This window comes from Vespa mandarinia, chromosome 14 (assembly GCF_050613455.1).
Source record: "Vespa mandarinia isolate Hongniang chromosome 14, ASM5061345v1, whole genome shotgun sequence".
Lineage (NCBI taxonomy): Eukaryota > Metazoa > Arthropoda > Insecta > Hymenoptera > Vespidae > Vespa > Vespa mandarinia.
The window spans coordinates 3100001-3115000 of record NC_140823.1 but is presented as its reverse complement, the minus strand read 5'-3'; the positions used below and the strand labels follow the sequence as shown (position 1 = coordinate 3115000).

Below are 15000 nucleotides of genomic sequence, written 5' to 3'. Positions count from 1 at the left end.
TGGTTTGGCAAGAATGGAAAAGGAAAGAGGAAGGGTAAAGAAGGGAAGGAGAGGAAAGGGAAGAGATGGAGTTGGGGCCTTCCGCACACGAACCTACGAATCTCGAACGAAGAAGAAGAAGAAGAAGAAGAACCGATCAACTCGGATGGATGGATGGATGGATGGATGGATGAATGGATAGATGGATAGATGGGTGGATTGGTGGAAAGGACAAATGAAAATTTACCTATCTATTTACATAAATATACTGATCGAAATATTAGAAATTACAAGACAAGTTTATTTATGTATATATAAAAAAAAAAAAAAAAAAAAAAAAAGAAAAAAAAATTCCGATCATATCAACCTATGAAAGAATTTATTCCAACGATATGTTTTTTTCTTTTTTCTTATTTTTTTTCTTTTTTTCTTCTTAACGTTAAGGTAACACAAACAAATCAATTTTTTTTTATCTGTATCGTAATACATTCCCTATATCTTCTTCGTACTTTAAATTATTTTTTATCGTTTCTCATCTCAACTAATACTATATTTGATATCTGTGATTGTGTTATATTTTCGATAAAGAGATACCCCCTTTTTTTTTTCTTTTTTGTTCAATATGACTTGAGGAAAAAGAAAAAAAAAAGAAAGAGAAAAATAAAAGGAGAGAAAAAGAAAAAGAAAAAAATTCGAAAAAGTTTATATCACTTAAGCGATGACAAAAAGTATGATAAGACGGATACATCAATACGAAGCAAATTAAATGCAAATAAGATCGATTTATTCGTCTGGTAAACTCTAATGTCGTTTGAGATTAAAGCCAGCGAAAATCTTGTCGATCTATTTCGACAAATATTTCAAGAGGATCGTGTTCTCGAAGGGATAAAAAAAGAAGAAGAAGAAGAAAAAAGAACAAAAGGAAAAAAAAGACATTTTACTTTGGTGAATTCGAAATGGCGGTAAGACACGACATCGGTAGATAAATAAAAAACCAGGACACGTCGCGTGTCGTGTTCGTCGAGTTAACAGGGATCGTTTCTTTGGCACCTGCAAGATTATGGATTATTTTATTCGCAATACCTGACAGCAATCCGAACCAACCGATTTACTATAAAAATAAAGAGATCGCATTCAATTGAAAAAAAAAAGAAAATGAAAGAAAGAAAGAAAGGAAGAAAGAAAAAGGAAGATAACACGAATTAAGTTCCGATAATTAGTGTATGTTCCCGATTAAATAATATTAATTATGGAGGATTAATCTTATAATCAATATAAAATAAAAATTGCAGGATTAACGATTTCTTATCTGTAATAAAGCGAAAGGATATAAAAGAAATGAAATGAAATGAGTGAAAAAAAAGAAAAAAGAAAAGGAAAAATTGATCAACGAAATCCTTGGTCCTTATCTTAGGATTTATCATTCCGATCTGGATGTAATATCGGACGTCTCTAAGAGATTAACATAACTTCCGTTACTCAATGGCAAAATGATTCGTGAAAAGCTTACACCTGTCGTGAATAAACAGACCGACAGTTGTAACGTGCCGTTAATCACCTTACCTTTAAGGACCGTCATTAAGCGGCACAACGTGTCTCATACTGGCGATGCCTTCTTTAATGACTGTCGTTAAGCGTGCATGAGCTTTATTAACGCATTCGTTATAATGATGTTCATTATCCATTTGCCCGAAGCTCTTTCAAAATTTTCGATTACATTTAACTACAATAATCGTTTACAAGTGACAAGATTAGAGTCGAATATTTTCATTTAATTAAGAGCTCACGATGAGGATACATGAAAATTCTACTTCAAAGATTTTTCTTTTTCCTTCTTTGTTTTTTTTTTTTGTGTTTTTTGTTTTTTGTTTTTTTTTTTTTTTTTATTCTAAAATATTCAGATCTATATCGAAATCTAAGTTTTAACGATGAATACGATACGACTCATACTATATGAAATACGAGTAAATTTACATCAACACTCACTTGTCGTTAAATATTTTTATCAAGAAAAATAAATTGATCCGATTCTACATAAATTTCTTCGAACTATATTAAATATTTAAAAAAAATAATAACGATCTTTAACACGTTTGAATTTAATTTCGAACGATAATCTTTACTTTTTTGCAATCAATAATTAGCGTAGAAACAAATCAATGATATAAAAAAAAAAAAAAACAAAAAAATTGATCTCATATTATATTGATTGACAATATACGAATATAGAAAAAGATTATCTGGCACTAAAGGATTCTTTATGAGGTTTCACGATATTCATCGAGCCCTATTTAAAATTCGAATTTCAATTATAATTTCGTTAGTTCGTTTATTTCGAATATCGAAGTCTCTAAACTCACGAAGGCACGCAAAGTTCACTTGGAGAATCTCTTCTTACAACTCTCGTAGCTCTGGGAAGACGCAAGATCTGGCCGTGAACTGGCTGGATCCCATGATCGATGATACTTTGGCTTAACCCCTCCAGACTGGGCCGAACCCATGGACCATCTTCGTGCCTCCGGCACGCGGTCCACGTTCTCTCTCTCTCTCTTTCTCTCTTTTTCTCTTTCTCTCTTTCTGTCTCTGTCTCTGCCTCTCTCACTCTCTCCTCTCTCTCTCTCTCTCTCTGTTTGTCCCTCTCTTTCTTTCTCTCTCTCTCTCTTTCTCTCTCTTTTTCTTGGATCGCTACAAGTCCACGTCTTATCCTTTTTCGTTCCACGCGCTCACGTGAAAATATATTTTATCGGGTCGTACTCGAGAACTCTATGCCATGAATAACGACTTCAAGGGAACGTAATTTAACGTTTAAGAACTTTCTGTCGACGTTCGACGTTCTTATCTCTATGATATAATATAACGATTAATAGCTCTAAGCACAGAAGAAGAAGAAGAAGAAGAAGAAGAAAATGGTAGGAAGAAAGAAAGAAAGGAGAAAAAAATTAAAAAAAGAAAGAGAAAAAGAACCGGATTACGAAAACTTTCAGAGAAACGTTGAAAACGTCGTCGTTTTGCGGATGTTTCGTGAGATCTAATAAGAGTGTGGGGAGGGCGGGAGGATGGTTGGTAGAGAAAGATCGTGATGGGATCGAAGAAGGGCTTATTATGGGTATATGAGAGAGTAAAGAGGGAACTGGGAGAGGAGGATAGAAGGATAGGAGGATAGAAGGGGGAGGAGGGAGAAAGAGAGAAGGCTTGAATTAACGTAAAAGAAAGCGAGGGAGATGGTCAAGAGGAAGAGGAAGACGAAGAAGGAGAAGAGGAGGAGGAAGAGGGGAAAAAAAGGGGAAAAAAAAGAAAAGAAAAGAAAAGAAAAAGAGAGGGAAAAAAAAGAAGGAAAAGAGGAAGAACGTGGATGCGGACAGGTAGAGTGAGAGAGACAGAAAGAGAGAGAGAGTAAAGGTAGAGACGAGAGTGAGAGATTTGAGAGTAAAAGAGGCAGATAGGGGGGTACGAAGCCCGCAGAGGATAATTGAGTTATTACTACAATTGTAGACCACCTTGGAGGCCTGGCGGAACGACTGTAACAGGTTCTGAAAATGGCATTCGCATCTGCCTACGATTCTCCGGCTCTTTAGCGATAAAGGATTATCGTTTGGATATATACGCGCACACGATATATATATATATATATATATATATGTATATATATATGTATATATATTATATATTCTTTATATGCTGTTAATATACATATGTTCGAGGAGAAAGAAGGAAAAAAAAAAAGAAAAGAGACAAAGAAGAAAAAGAAAACAAAAACAGTAGAACAAGATAAAAAGAAGTAAAATAGAAAAGAAAAAAAGTATGGCCACGAAGGAACTCGAAAGTTTGAAATTTCGATTATGTTAATGATATTTCGAGATAATTAATATTGATTTATGAAGATTCGAGAAAGAGAGGGGAAAAAAATAGACAGACAGACAAACAGACAGAGTGAGAGAGAGAGAGAGAAAGAGAGAGAAATCATCGATGAATGTTTTATTGATCGTAAAAAAGGAAATATCAAAAGAGCGAGAAAGAGAGAGAGAGAGAGAGAGAGAGAGAGAGAGAAAAACAGAGGACAGAAAAACGTTTAAGAGTTTTTGATTTATCGAAAAAATGTCTATGCCCAGCCAGTAGCAAAGAAGAATCTTCTTTTCTCTTGGATTATTTAAAACCGGTTGATAATTAGTTCGGTGGGTATTGGTCCGGGACGAGTTCGGTCGAGAGCTCGACTAGCTTTAGGAAGGCGAACGATTCCAAGAATCGGTAAGGATCCACCACTACACCTCGTACACTCGGCCTCCTGAACGGCGAGTCCCGGAGCAAATTAAGTCGTTATTTCGGCAGATGGTCAATTTTCTCCGATTCGGCACGTGATTCGTGAACTACCAAAGTCCCTCTTTTCTTCTCTCTCTATTTCTTTCTATGTCCGATATCTAAATCTAACGTCTATCGATCACAAACTATAGATGCTTCCTTTCCTTCTTTCTTTTTCTTTTTTTTTTTCCTTCATTCTTTCATCCTCTTCATTCTCTCTCCTTTTCTTTTCTTTTCTTTTCTATTTTTCTTTTTTTTTTTTTTTTTTTTCTTTTAATTAACCTTAATTTCATGTATATACATATGCATGTACCTAAAGGGCTATGTAAGTAAATTAATTAATGAAAAAAATGTAAAAATTTAAAAATGATAAAGAGATGATACGAAAATTCATATAATAGAACGAACAATTTACAAATTACAATTATAGTAAATTCATTCATTGTGAATTTAAATAGAATCAACGAGTGAGATGATTAAAGTTGGTATGAGGGTGGATAGAAGGAGGGGGCGAGGTAAGAGGAAAGGAAAGGACGATTTGGTATGATTAATTAATTAAAAGATTTGATTTTCTAGTCTCGATCATTGTACGATCACATTTGTCACGCAACTATCTCGTCCACGAGGGTACCCTCTATCTACTTGTTTTTATGATCGTGGCGAAAGCATCGAAGCGTTAAAGAATCAGCGCCTTGGTAAACGCATTAAGCAAAGCCGTGAATCCGCGTGCTTCAAATACATAGACACACTTGGAACACAGAAAGAAGCTTGTGCGCGCGGACACAAATACATACATACATACATAGAAGAACATGCACCCACATACACATGCATACATAGACGAACACGCACCCGCATACACATATACACGCACACAAACATGTGCTCTTTTCTGCACAAACGTTCAATCTCTCTCTTTTTCTCTCTCTCTCTCTCTCTCTCTCTCTCTCTACATTTTTCTTTTTCTATCCTCTTTATATTCCTTTTCTGTATTTCTCTCTCTCTCTCTTCCTCTCTATCTCTATCTCTCTGTCTCTCTTTTCTCTCTCTCTCTCTCTCTCTCTTTCTATCTCTCTTTCATTCTTTCGTATGCAACATCCAAGCAACCCTTCCACCCCCTTCCATCCTCTTCCTCTCTTCTTCATCCGGTTTTGGCTGAGCTGAGACTCAGCCTCCTGAAAAGCAGCCGTGTCTTGGATGCATGCGCTTCTAATCCCGAAAACCTACACCCCATGCAAATTGCGAGAGCGCGTAGATCGTAATCTCTCTTTCTCTCTCTCTCTCTCTCTCTCTTTCTTTCTATCTTTCTTATAGTATCCCAAAAAAAAGATTGCCTTAGTGTGAAATAAAGGTGCGACTAAAGCCTTCACTAAACTAATCTAAATATAAAGAGTGAGAGAGACAGAGGGATTGATAGAGACAGGGGGAGAGAGAGAGAAAAGATAAGAACATTTTGCTAATAACAATCTTTAATTATTTCAAAATAATTGTGATACGAAGCATTGTAAAAGTAATTTTTACTAATCGTTTAGTCTTAAAAGTTATCAAAAAAAAAAAAAAAAAAAAAAAAAAAAAAAAAAAAAAAAAATGAGAAGAAATCTAAAAATGATCTTTAACGATCTAGTGTATCGATTCTCGTAACAATTTCATTCCCAGTATGTCGTCTAAAAGAAATTCTTTTTTATTCACAAGAGAAGTTCGCTGTATCCAATCGTAGTTGATGGTTAAAAATTCGAATCAATGATCCTTAACTTAGGTACGATTAAAAAAAAAAAAAAGAAAAAATGAGAAAAAATGAAATGAATCGCAGAAAAAAAGGAGATAATCTTAAAGAAAAGAAAGAAAAGGAAAAAAAAACACACACAATGAAAAGAAAAAGATCGGCGTGTTAATGGAACAAAAAGTCAAGATAAAAATCGATAACCTATTGGCGAATATCTCGAAAAGTTCTAACAACGACTTAACCATAAGGGCCCATGGGGAGTCCATTGTCTTTATTTTGTGTTCGTGGAACCGCCCGGCATGTGGTAACATATTTTGAAGCTTCTTATATGTACGCTCGCGCGTATGGGAATCTACACATATAAACACGTGCGCTCGAACACATATATATATACACGTACCCACACATATACATCCACACGTACACACATGCACGCACGCACACACGCACATATATACATATATATATACATATATATATATATATATATATATATATACATACACACACATGTATATATATACACACGCATGTTCACTCGCACATACACGGTTGGCATAGAATTTCTTATGTGTCCACAAGGGCGATCGCGAATGTGTTCATCCACGAAGGTTTCTCTACGTGGTTGTTACACATTCGGTAAGCTTATAAAGTACACACCGCTAGAACGGAGGCGAAGGTACGATTCGCCGAGGAAGCGGATAAAGGGGGCGTCAAGGAAGCTGCAGTGGGGAGAGATAAAAGAGATGAGAAGAATACAGAAGAGGGCATGTAAAGCGCTTCGAGAATATACAGGGTGATCCGCTCGTTAACTCTAGTTAAATATTTTCCATCTTTTTTTCAAGAATCCATAAAAGATTAACGCAGAGAGAGAGAGAGAGAGAGAGAGAGAGAGAGAGAGAGAGAGAGAGTGAAAGAGAATTTATTACAATTTTTTTTTCTCATTCTCTTTACCCTATTAACCATTAAAATTTTTATATAATTTAAAATTGATATTAACTATATTGCTTATATCAGTATAATTATATTAGAGAATTAATAATTTCACCTGGATATAAATATTATAAAAATATTTTCATATATATATATATATATATATTCCATTTTTTTTTCTACTATACATATATAAAAAAATTTGTTAACATTTTCATGAAATACAATTATGTTATATTAAGTGTTAGAATATATAACATTGTTAATAAAGTATAATGAAATTTTTAATGTATACTATAATATAGATAGATTATTACATGGCCATACAAAAAATTTCGAATATTGAAAGTTAATTTGCGAATTAAAAAAAAAAAAAAAAAAAAAGAAAAGAAAAAAAAAGAAAAAAGAAAGAAAAAAAGAAAAGAAAAGGGAAAAAAGACGGACGATAATACTTGATAATTCATAAACGATATCAATGCAATGATTAATTAAGGAACGAATATCGTATCTTGCAATCGATACGAACGAAATGATTCACCCAGTATAAAGTCAGAACGTATGGAGGTATACACAAGGCCTAGTAAGTTACACCTCCCGCCCTTATCTGTGAAGATCACCCGGGCACACTCGGTTACTCGGATACCCCAGTCTCTCTTCTTCTCTCTCTCTCTCTCTCTCTCTCTTTCTTTCTCTCTTTCTCTTTCTCTCTTTCTACCTCTTCGAATAACTTTACTACCAGTTTCTTGCTGTCCCGTGCCAGCCACTAAACTTTCGGGACAGCGTGCATCTCCCACGCCTCCCAGCACCCCTTTTCTATCCTCTGGACAAACCGACCTACGACTTTCGCCGTATTGGGATAAGAACACACGTGGGTGTAGGAAAAAAAAAGAGAAAGAAAAAGAAAAAGAAAAAGAAAGGAAGAGAAAGAGAGAAAGAAAGTATGTGTGTGTATGTGTGTCTGAGAGAGAGAGAGAGAGAGAAAGATCTGCATTATAGAAAAGTAGATCACATCACGATCTTGTAAATGCCAAGATATCCTCATACTCTTTTTATAAAAAGCCTCATAAAAATCTTTATCGATCGTATAATACTTAAATTATATATCCCCAAGGACATTATTATTATCGAGCAAAACATTCGAAACAATTCTCGTTGTCCGATAATAATTTCCCTTTTCTCTTTCTCTCTCTCTCTCTCTCTCTCTCTCTCTCTCTCTCTTCCAACCAATACCAATCAACCACCCACCCACCCGCGGCCACCCCCTTCTCCCTTTTTCCATCGTGTTTCACGATTTCAATATATGGAAAATATCAATTTAAAACGAAAAAAAAGAAATAAAATCGTAGTAATAATAATAATCAAAAAAAAAAAAAAAAAAAAAGAAAAAAGAACGAAAAGAAAAGAAAAGGAAAAAGAAAAAAAAAGTATTCACCCACGCATATCACGACGATCCTCTCGAATCATTTCTTTCCTCGCGATCGAATAATAACAACAAAATTTCTCGATGATGGCCCTGCGAACTTCTTATCGAAGATACCTAAGAGAACACGACAATCCTTATATTTCTTGGTTAATATGAGATCGGATAAAATTAAGTCGTCCTCGTTCTCGTCGTCATCGTCGTCGTCGTCGTCGTCGTCATCGTCATTGTCGTCGTCGTCGTCGTCGTCGTTGTATTCGTTCTTTACGAAGGAAAAGAAAATGTCACATTGGAAAACGAGAAGTAAATAATAAAATTTTCTTCTTATCTTTTTTTCTTCTTAGGATCCTCTCGATTGGCCTTCGAAAAACTAGCGTTGTGACTCTTCTCTTTCTTCTTTTCCTTTTTTTCTTTTATTTTTTTTTTTTTGTTTTTTCTGTCTTTTTCGTTTAAATCCTTTTCTTCCTATCCTTTCTCTCTTCTTCTTGTTTGTTTTCTTTTTTTTTTTTTTTCGTGCAACGAATAACCCTCTCCCATCATTCTTCTTTTCTTTCCTTCCCGACCCCTAGGACCCACCACATCACCATCACCTTTCTTCCTTTTCGTTACTTTATATCCATAAGAAAATACATTCGTGGCGTAACATTTGCATCGAGGCGAGTTTGTACAGTAGCTGTGACGGCTTATTAGCTCGGGAGCAGCTGCGTGCCGGTAATGAGGCCCAATCTCGCGTTTGCGCATAATTCTTGCGACTTGTGTCCGGCCTACCTCTCATACCTACTCTCTCTCTTTCTCTCTTTCTCTCTCTCTCTTTCTCTCTTTCTCTTTCTCTTTCTATTCTACTTATCCTATCTTTCTCTCTCCATTATCATTGAATCCTTTCGAAACGTTTCGTTCTTATTATTTACTCAAGTGTATAGACAAACGTTCGAATAGGAAGTAACTTCTAAACGTAGTAATTATACGATTAAACGAAGAAAATAAGTTAGTCAAATAGAAAAAGAAAAGAAAAAGAGAAAAAGAAATGGTAAAGAGGTATAACAATTCTGTAGAAACCACTATCTCTCTCTTTCTCTTTCTCTCTCTCTCTCTCTCTCTCTCTCTCTCTCTCTTTCTTTCTCTAACTATCTATTTCTATCTCTCTTTATTCTAATACATAATAATCTCTTTTGTTACTCTCGTCTGATTCTTTAAATTGTTTCGTACCTCTTATTTTCTTAACTTAAGAAAACAGAAAAAAAAAAAAGAATAAAAAATATTCGCCATAAGAAGAGAGGATTCTAAACATCATAATTATATAATTATTAAATTAAATATAAAAAAAAAAGACATAAAAAAATAAAATATAAGCTGGAAAAAGAGATAGATATTTTTCCATACATATCTTATTATCTCTCTCTCTCTCTCTCTCTCTCTCTCTCTCTCTCTATTTCCCTCTATCTCTTTCTCTCTCTCTCTCTCTCTCTGTCTCTCTATTACTCTCTATCTCTGTTTCTATATTCTTTCAGTCGTTTTTTTCTTTTAAACGTTTTAACCCTGTTAATTTTTAAAACCTCAATAAAAGAAACTACCGCACACATAGTAACCATGAGAAATTTTTTAACGCAATAATTATACGATGAAATCAAGCGATAAATTGTAAATCAAGTAGATATGTAGAAATAAAAAAAAAAAGATAGAGAGAAAAAAATTTTTATATGGACTTTCGAGTTTTTTTCTTTTTCTCATATTTCCCTCTCTCATTTTTCCTATATATATATATATTTTTTTTTCTCCCTAATTATCCTCGTCTCTGTTAAATATCTCGTTCCTGTTATTTACTCTCGTCTCGATAAGCAAGAAAAAGAATGGAAAAAAAAAAATACATTTACCTGCTAGACAAGTTTTAAATACACCAATTATACTGATTATCTGATGAAATCAAGCGGTGAGTTAGTTGAAAAAAAATTAATAATAATAATAATAATAATAATAATAATAAAAATTATTATAATAATAAGAGAGAGAGAGAGACATAGAGAGAAAGAGAGAAGGAAAGAGAAAGAGAAAAAATTCTGTATAGACTACCGGTTTTTTCGTGTAGACCTCACCCCCTCTCTCTCTTTCTCTCTCTCTCTCTCTCCCTCTTTCACCCTTTTCTATCCTTCCATCTCCCTCTTTCTCTCTCCTTTTCTCTGTCGGAGTTCTCTTACGAAATAATAAAGTTGTTCTATCCGTTCGAAACAACCTCCTCTCAGTCTCACGTCAGCGTCGTTCGATGTTAAAGCCCGTAGAGAAAGATCGGCATTCGAATACAACAGGAATCGTACCTACTACCGTAGTTTTTATTATGGGGCAAGCCATAAACTTGTACCGATGCTGCCACCATATTCGGTACGGCATCGTACGCGTAAATATCACGCCTCCGAGAAACTACGTATCTTCTTTACGACTTAACCGTACGAAAAAGAGAAAATCAGCAAATAAAAAAAAATCAAGAAAAAAAATCTCTCTCTCTCTCTCTCTCTCTATCTTTCTCTCTGTCTCTATCCATCGCTGTACCAACCCCTTCTCACCGTTCTCTTTCCATCCAGATTTGAAAATCGTTTTAAGAGACTTAGCTTCGAAGACATAGAGGTCCGCTCTGCTTTTATATATATATATATATATATATATATATATATATATATATGTACCACCTATCTCGGAAGAAGTTCGAATCGATAATCGGTTAGGTCCGGTTAAACTGGTCGACTGGTCGGAGGTAGGACCTTATAAAAAGACGTTCACCGAGGCAACGGAAGCTACAACATTATTACAATTTTCTACACCGCGAGCACGTTCGTGTTCAACTTACAGATTATCCTTGTTGAGTAGTACGTAAGTAACTAACATATATATATATATATATATATATATATATATATATATATATATATATACGTAAGTACCAATGTCGTCCTAAGGACGAGGATCACCGTTCGTAAATCCGATCGCGATCGATCCACCTCGAGCTTGCCACGTCGAGCGTTTCTGAGAACAATGATCAGATAGGAGGAAGAGAAGAAAGGAGGAGAAAGAAGGAGGAGAAACGGGGATGAAGAAACTTCAGCCGATGCCACAGAAAATGACAAAAGGAAGAAATGTCGAGCGTATGCGGAGAAAATAAAGAAAGAAAGAAAGAGAGAGAGAGAGAGAGAGAGAAAGAGAGAGAGAGAGAGAGAGAGAGAGTGGACATAGGGAGGAGAGGGGAAAAAAGAACTCGTTCTGTTCCCCCTTTCCCTCATCGGACCCATCTTTGTCCTGCTCTCGGCGCCCCTCTTTCGAGACACTGGACGCACGCGCTGACGCGACAACCTCATTTGTGCACGTCCGTTTCCATGGGGTGGGAGTAAAACCAAAGGAAAGAGAGAAAGAGAAAGAGAGAGAAAAAGAAAGAAAAAAAGATAGAGAGAGAGAGAGAGAGAGCAACGAACCGGTGGAATGAAAGAGGATCGAATGGAAAGGAGTATAAAGAGGGAAAGAAAGAGACTGAGAGAGAGAGAGAGAGAGAGAGAGAGAAAAGTAGTCGACTAGATGGACACAAGATCGAAGAACGTTGGAAAGGACCAGGAGAAATGGGGTGAGACCGAACGAGAGCTTAACGCATAAGAAACCAGAGAAAGGCACGCGGGTGTTTGTTCTGTTTATATACGCGCGTGTGCGTATATATGTATATATGTATGTATGTATGCATGTATGCATGTATGCATGTATACATGTATGTATGTATGTATGTATGTATGTATGTATGTATATATTGGATGGGTAATAGGGGTGGGGATGGTAAAGAGGAAAGAGGAGATGAAAGAGGATAGAATGAGAAAGAGGGGGAAAGAGGTGCCGCGCGTGTGTGTGGAGAGAAGGAAAGATGTTGAGAAAAAGAGGAACGAATGGAACGAAGAAAGAGAGAGAAAGAGAGAGAGAATGAGAGAGAGAGAGAACAGGGATGGAAGGTCCAATCAAGAGAGCAGGGTACCGCGCTGACGTGATTACAGCCGCCGCGCGTGACCAGAGTTAGCTCTGCCGACTTGCTCGTCTCGTCTCGTTCCTTTCGTATTCCTTTCAGTTTACTCCTGCCACCCTGGGTCATTTCTGGGCAGCGAACGTTGACACGATTCCGCGATCTTGTCGACGGCGCATAGCACGTTCCTCTTCGGCTCCGATATGCGGGCCTAGATTTTATACAAGAGGTGGATGATCTTTCTTCTCTCTCTCTCTCTCTCTCTCTTTCTCTCTTTCACTATCTTTCTCTTCATGTTTTTCTTTCTCTTCTTCTTCTTCTTCTTCTTCTTCTTCTTCTTCTTCTTCTTCATCTTCTTCTTCTTCTTCTTTTTCTTCGTTCTCTTATCTTTGCTTTCATATTTTTCACATCATTCGTTTAATTACTTTTATCTCATCCATTTCATCGACAATATTATTCTCCCCTAATCGAACACTTTCGATTCGTAAAAAGCATAATTGATGATATTTCATATGTCATATTTTTTTTTCAATATCACGTTACATTTATCTGTAAATCCAATGTATTTGTACAGATTTGTCAAGTGTGAAAATTTTATCAATTCTAAAAGAAACGATTGAAAGTGATCGAAATATAAATTAATATCACTCTGATACGATTGAACTTTGTCTACTATTTTTATTTCAATTTGAAACATATAAAATGATTGTCGCGAAATTCGATTGAAAAGAGAAATTCGAAATATCGTCATGAACAATAAATTTTTTTTCTTTTCCCAATAAAATCTTGTAAACGAACGAGATCAATGAAATATATCGAATCCTTTCATAATATTCATATAATTTTATATCAACAAAATGATATCTAAGATATCGTGTAATTACAAAAAAACGAAATTAAATAAAATTAAACGAAATAAAAAATGAATACAATACACATATGTATATTGAAAACAAAGGGATAGTATTTAATTAATAAATAATAAAATGAATTAATTATTATATCTAACGTAATGTCTATGAAAACGAATTGAAGAAATAAAATAAAAAGGGAAATAAAAGGGAAAAGTCGTAATATTAGAAAGTGACAACAGTAGTTGGGTAGATGCATCCCTGCGTGCGTCGAAGACGACTTTAACAGCGGTTTGTGGGGCCTGTTTTTGCGTTGGGGCCCGAAGACTTCGGGTCCGAGCAGCACCTCCCTTTTCTTCCTCCTCCTCCTCCTCCTTCTCCTCCTCCTCCTCCTCCTGCTCCTCCTGCTGCTCCTCCTCATCCACCTCTTCCTTCTCGTCCACCTCCTTACGAAGGCCTACGCGCTCGTATAACCAATGCCGGCTTGGACGGTTTCTTAATCACGAGAGAAGGAAACCTTGGTATATATATATACCTACTACTCCCTTCGCCTTGGAATCCGCGATTTGAAATACTTCCTTTGGGTTCTCGCGCGACTCTGTATAACAACCGCTTAAGAAAGTCAATCAGCAGGAATCCGGTCGTTCTTACGTTCTTCTCCTTTAGTGATGAAAAAACAAAAAAAAAAAAGAAAAGTGCATCATCCCAACGAATGAAAAAAAACTCCTCGATGGTGCAGTCTTCTCCACCGTTTAACCGATTAGACGTAAAACAATCCAATGAATTCTCGATCGGGTATGACCAGCATGATAGCTGTCCTTTGTAAGAAGAAGAAGAAGAAGAAGAAGAAAGAAGAAGGAGAAAAAAGAAGAAGAAGAAGAAAAAGAAGGATAATGTAATTTGAAAAACGTTTGAATCGAATTGAGTTTAGAGGGCTAAAAAAAGAAAAGAAAAGAAAAGAAAAGAAAGAATAAAAGAAAAAGATAGGAGAAAAGAAAAAGGAAGAACACGAAGACAAACGTTAGAATTTAAAACGTGTTTCATCTAAAATACGCCGTCCTCCTCTTAAACCTTCAACGAAACTCGATTATGCTTATTTCTCCCCTTCCCCCTCTACGCCACACTCCAATCCATCTCTCTCTCTCTCTCTCTCTCTCTTTCTCTCTCTCTATCTATCTCTTCTATTTCTTTCTTTTCTTTTTCTTTTATATATACATGCGAAAAAGAGAGATAGAGATAGTCAACCTCGTTGACATGTTTATCATTTCATTTGCGATAATTCTATTAAATCTGGTATAGCTAATGTAAATCTTTTTTTTCTTATCCATCTGTTCTCAATGGGTGTCAATAAAATTCAATGAAATGACATTCGTCGTTAAAATAATGATACAGAAAATTAACGAATTAAAAATTCTAAATTCTCAGGATCGTATTATTATTCTAAAGGGAGTAATGTGTCTCGTTGAACGATACACATTAATGAAAATCAAAAGTATGAATATGTTAACGAGAGGACAGAGGGAGAGAGGGAAGGAGGGAGATGAGGGGATGAACGATTAAAAAATATGAATAATTTCTAACGAGGATTCGAATAAATGAAATTTCGCGAGATAAAAGAAATACGATGTCTTTATGACGACTACGACGATGATGATGATGATGGTGATGATGATGATGATGATGATGATGATGATGATGATGATGATGGTGGTGGCGGTGGTATCATCGATGTAACATCGGTATTTTTGTTTTGTCCGTACATTAAACGGCAGCATCCACTTGGCTCGCTGCAGGGAATGGCGACCAATCAGACGGC

At 35.7% G+C, this 15000-nt stretch overlaps 1 protein-coding gene across 1 annotated transcript in view; it reads right to left on the bottom strand.

The window, feature by feature from the left end:
* The window catches only part of ci (transcriptional activator cubitus interruptus), a 104464-nt gene that overhangs the window by 52555 nt on the left and 36909 nt on the right, over positions 1-15000 (bottom strand). The gene's annotated exons all lie outside the window — the stretch shown is intronic.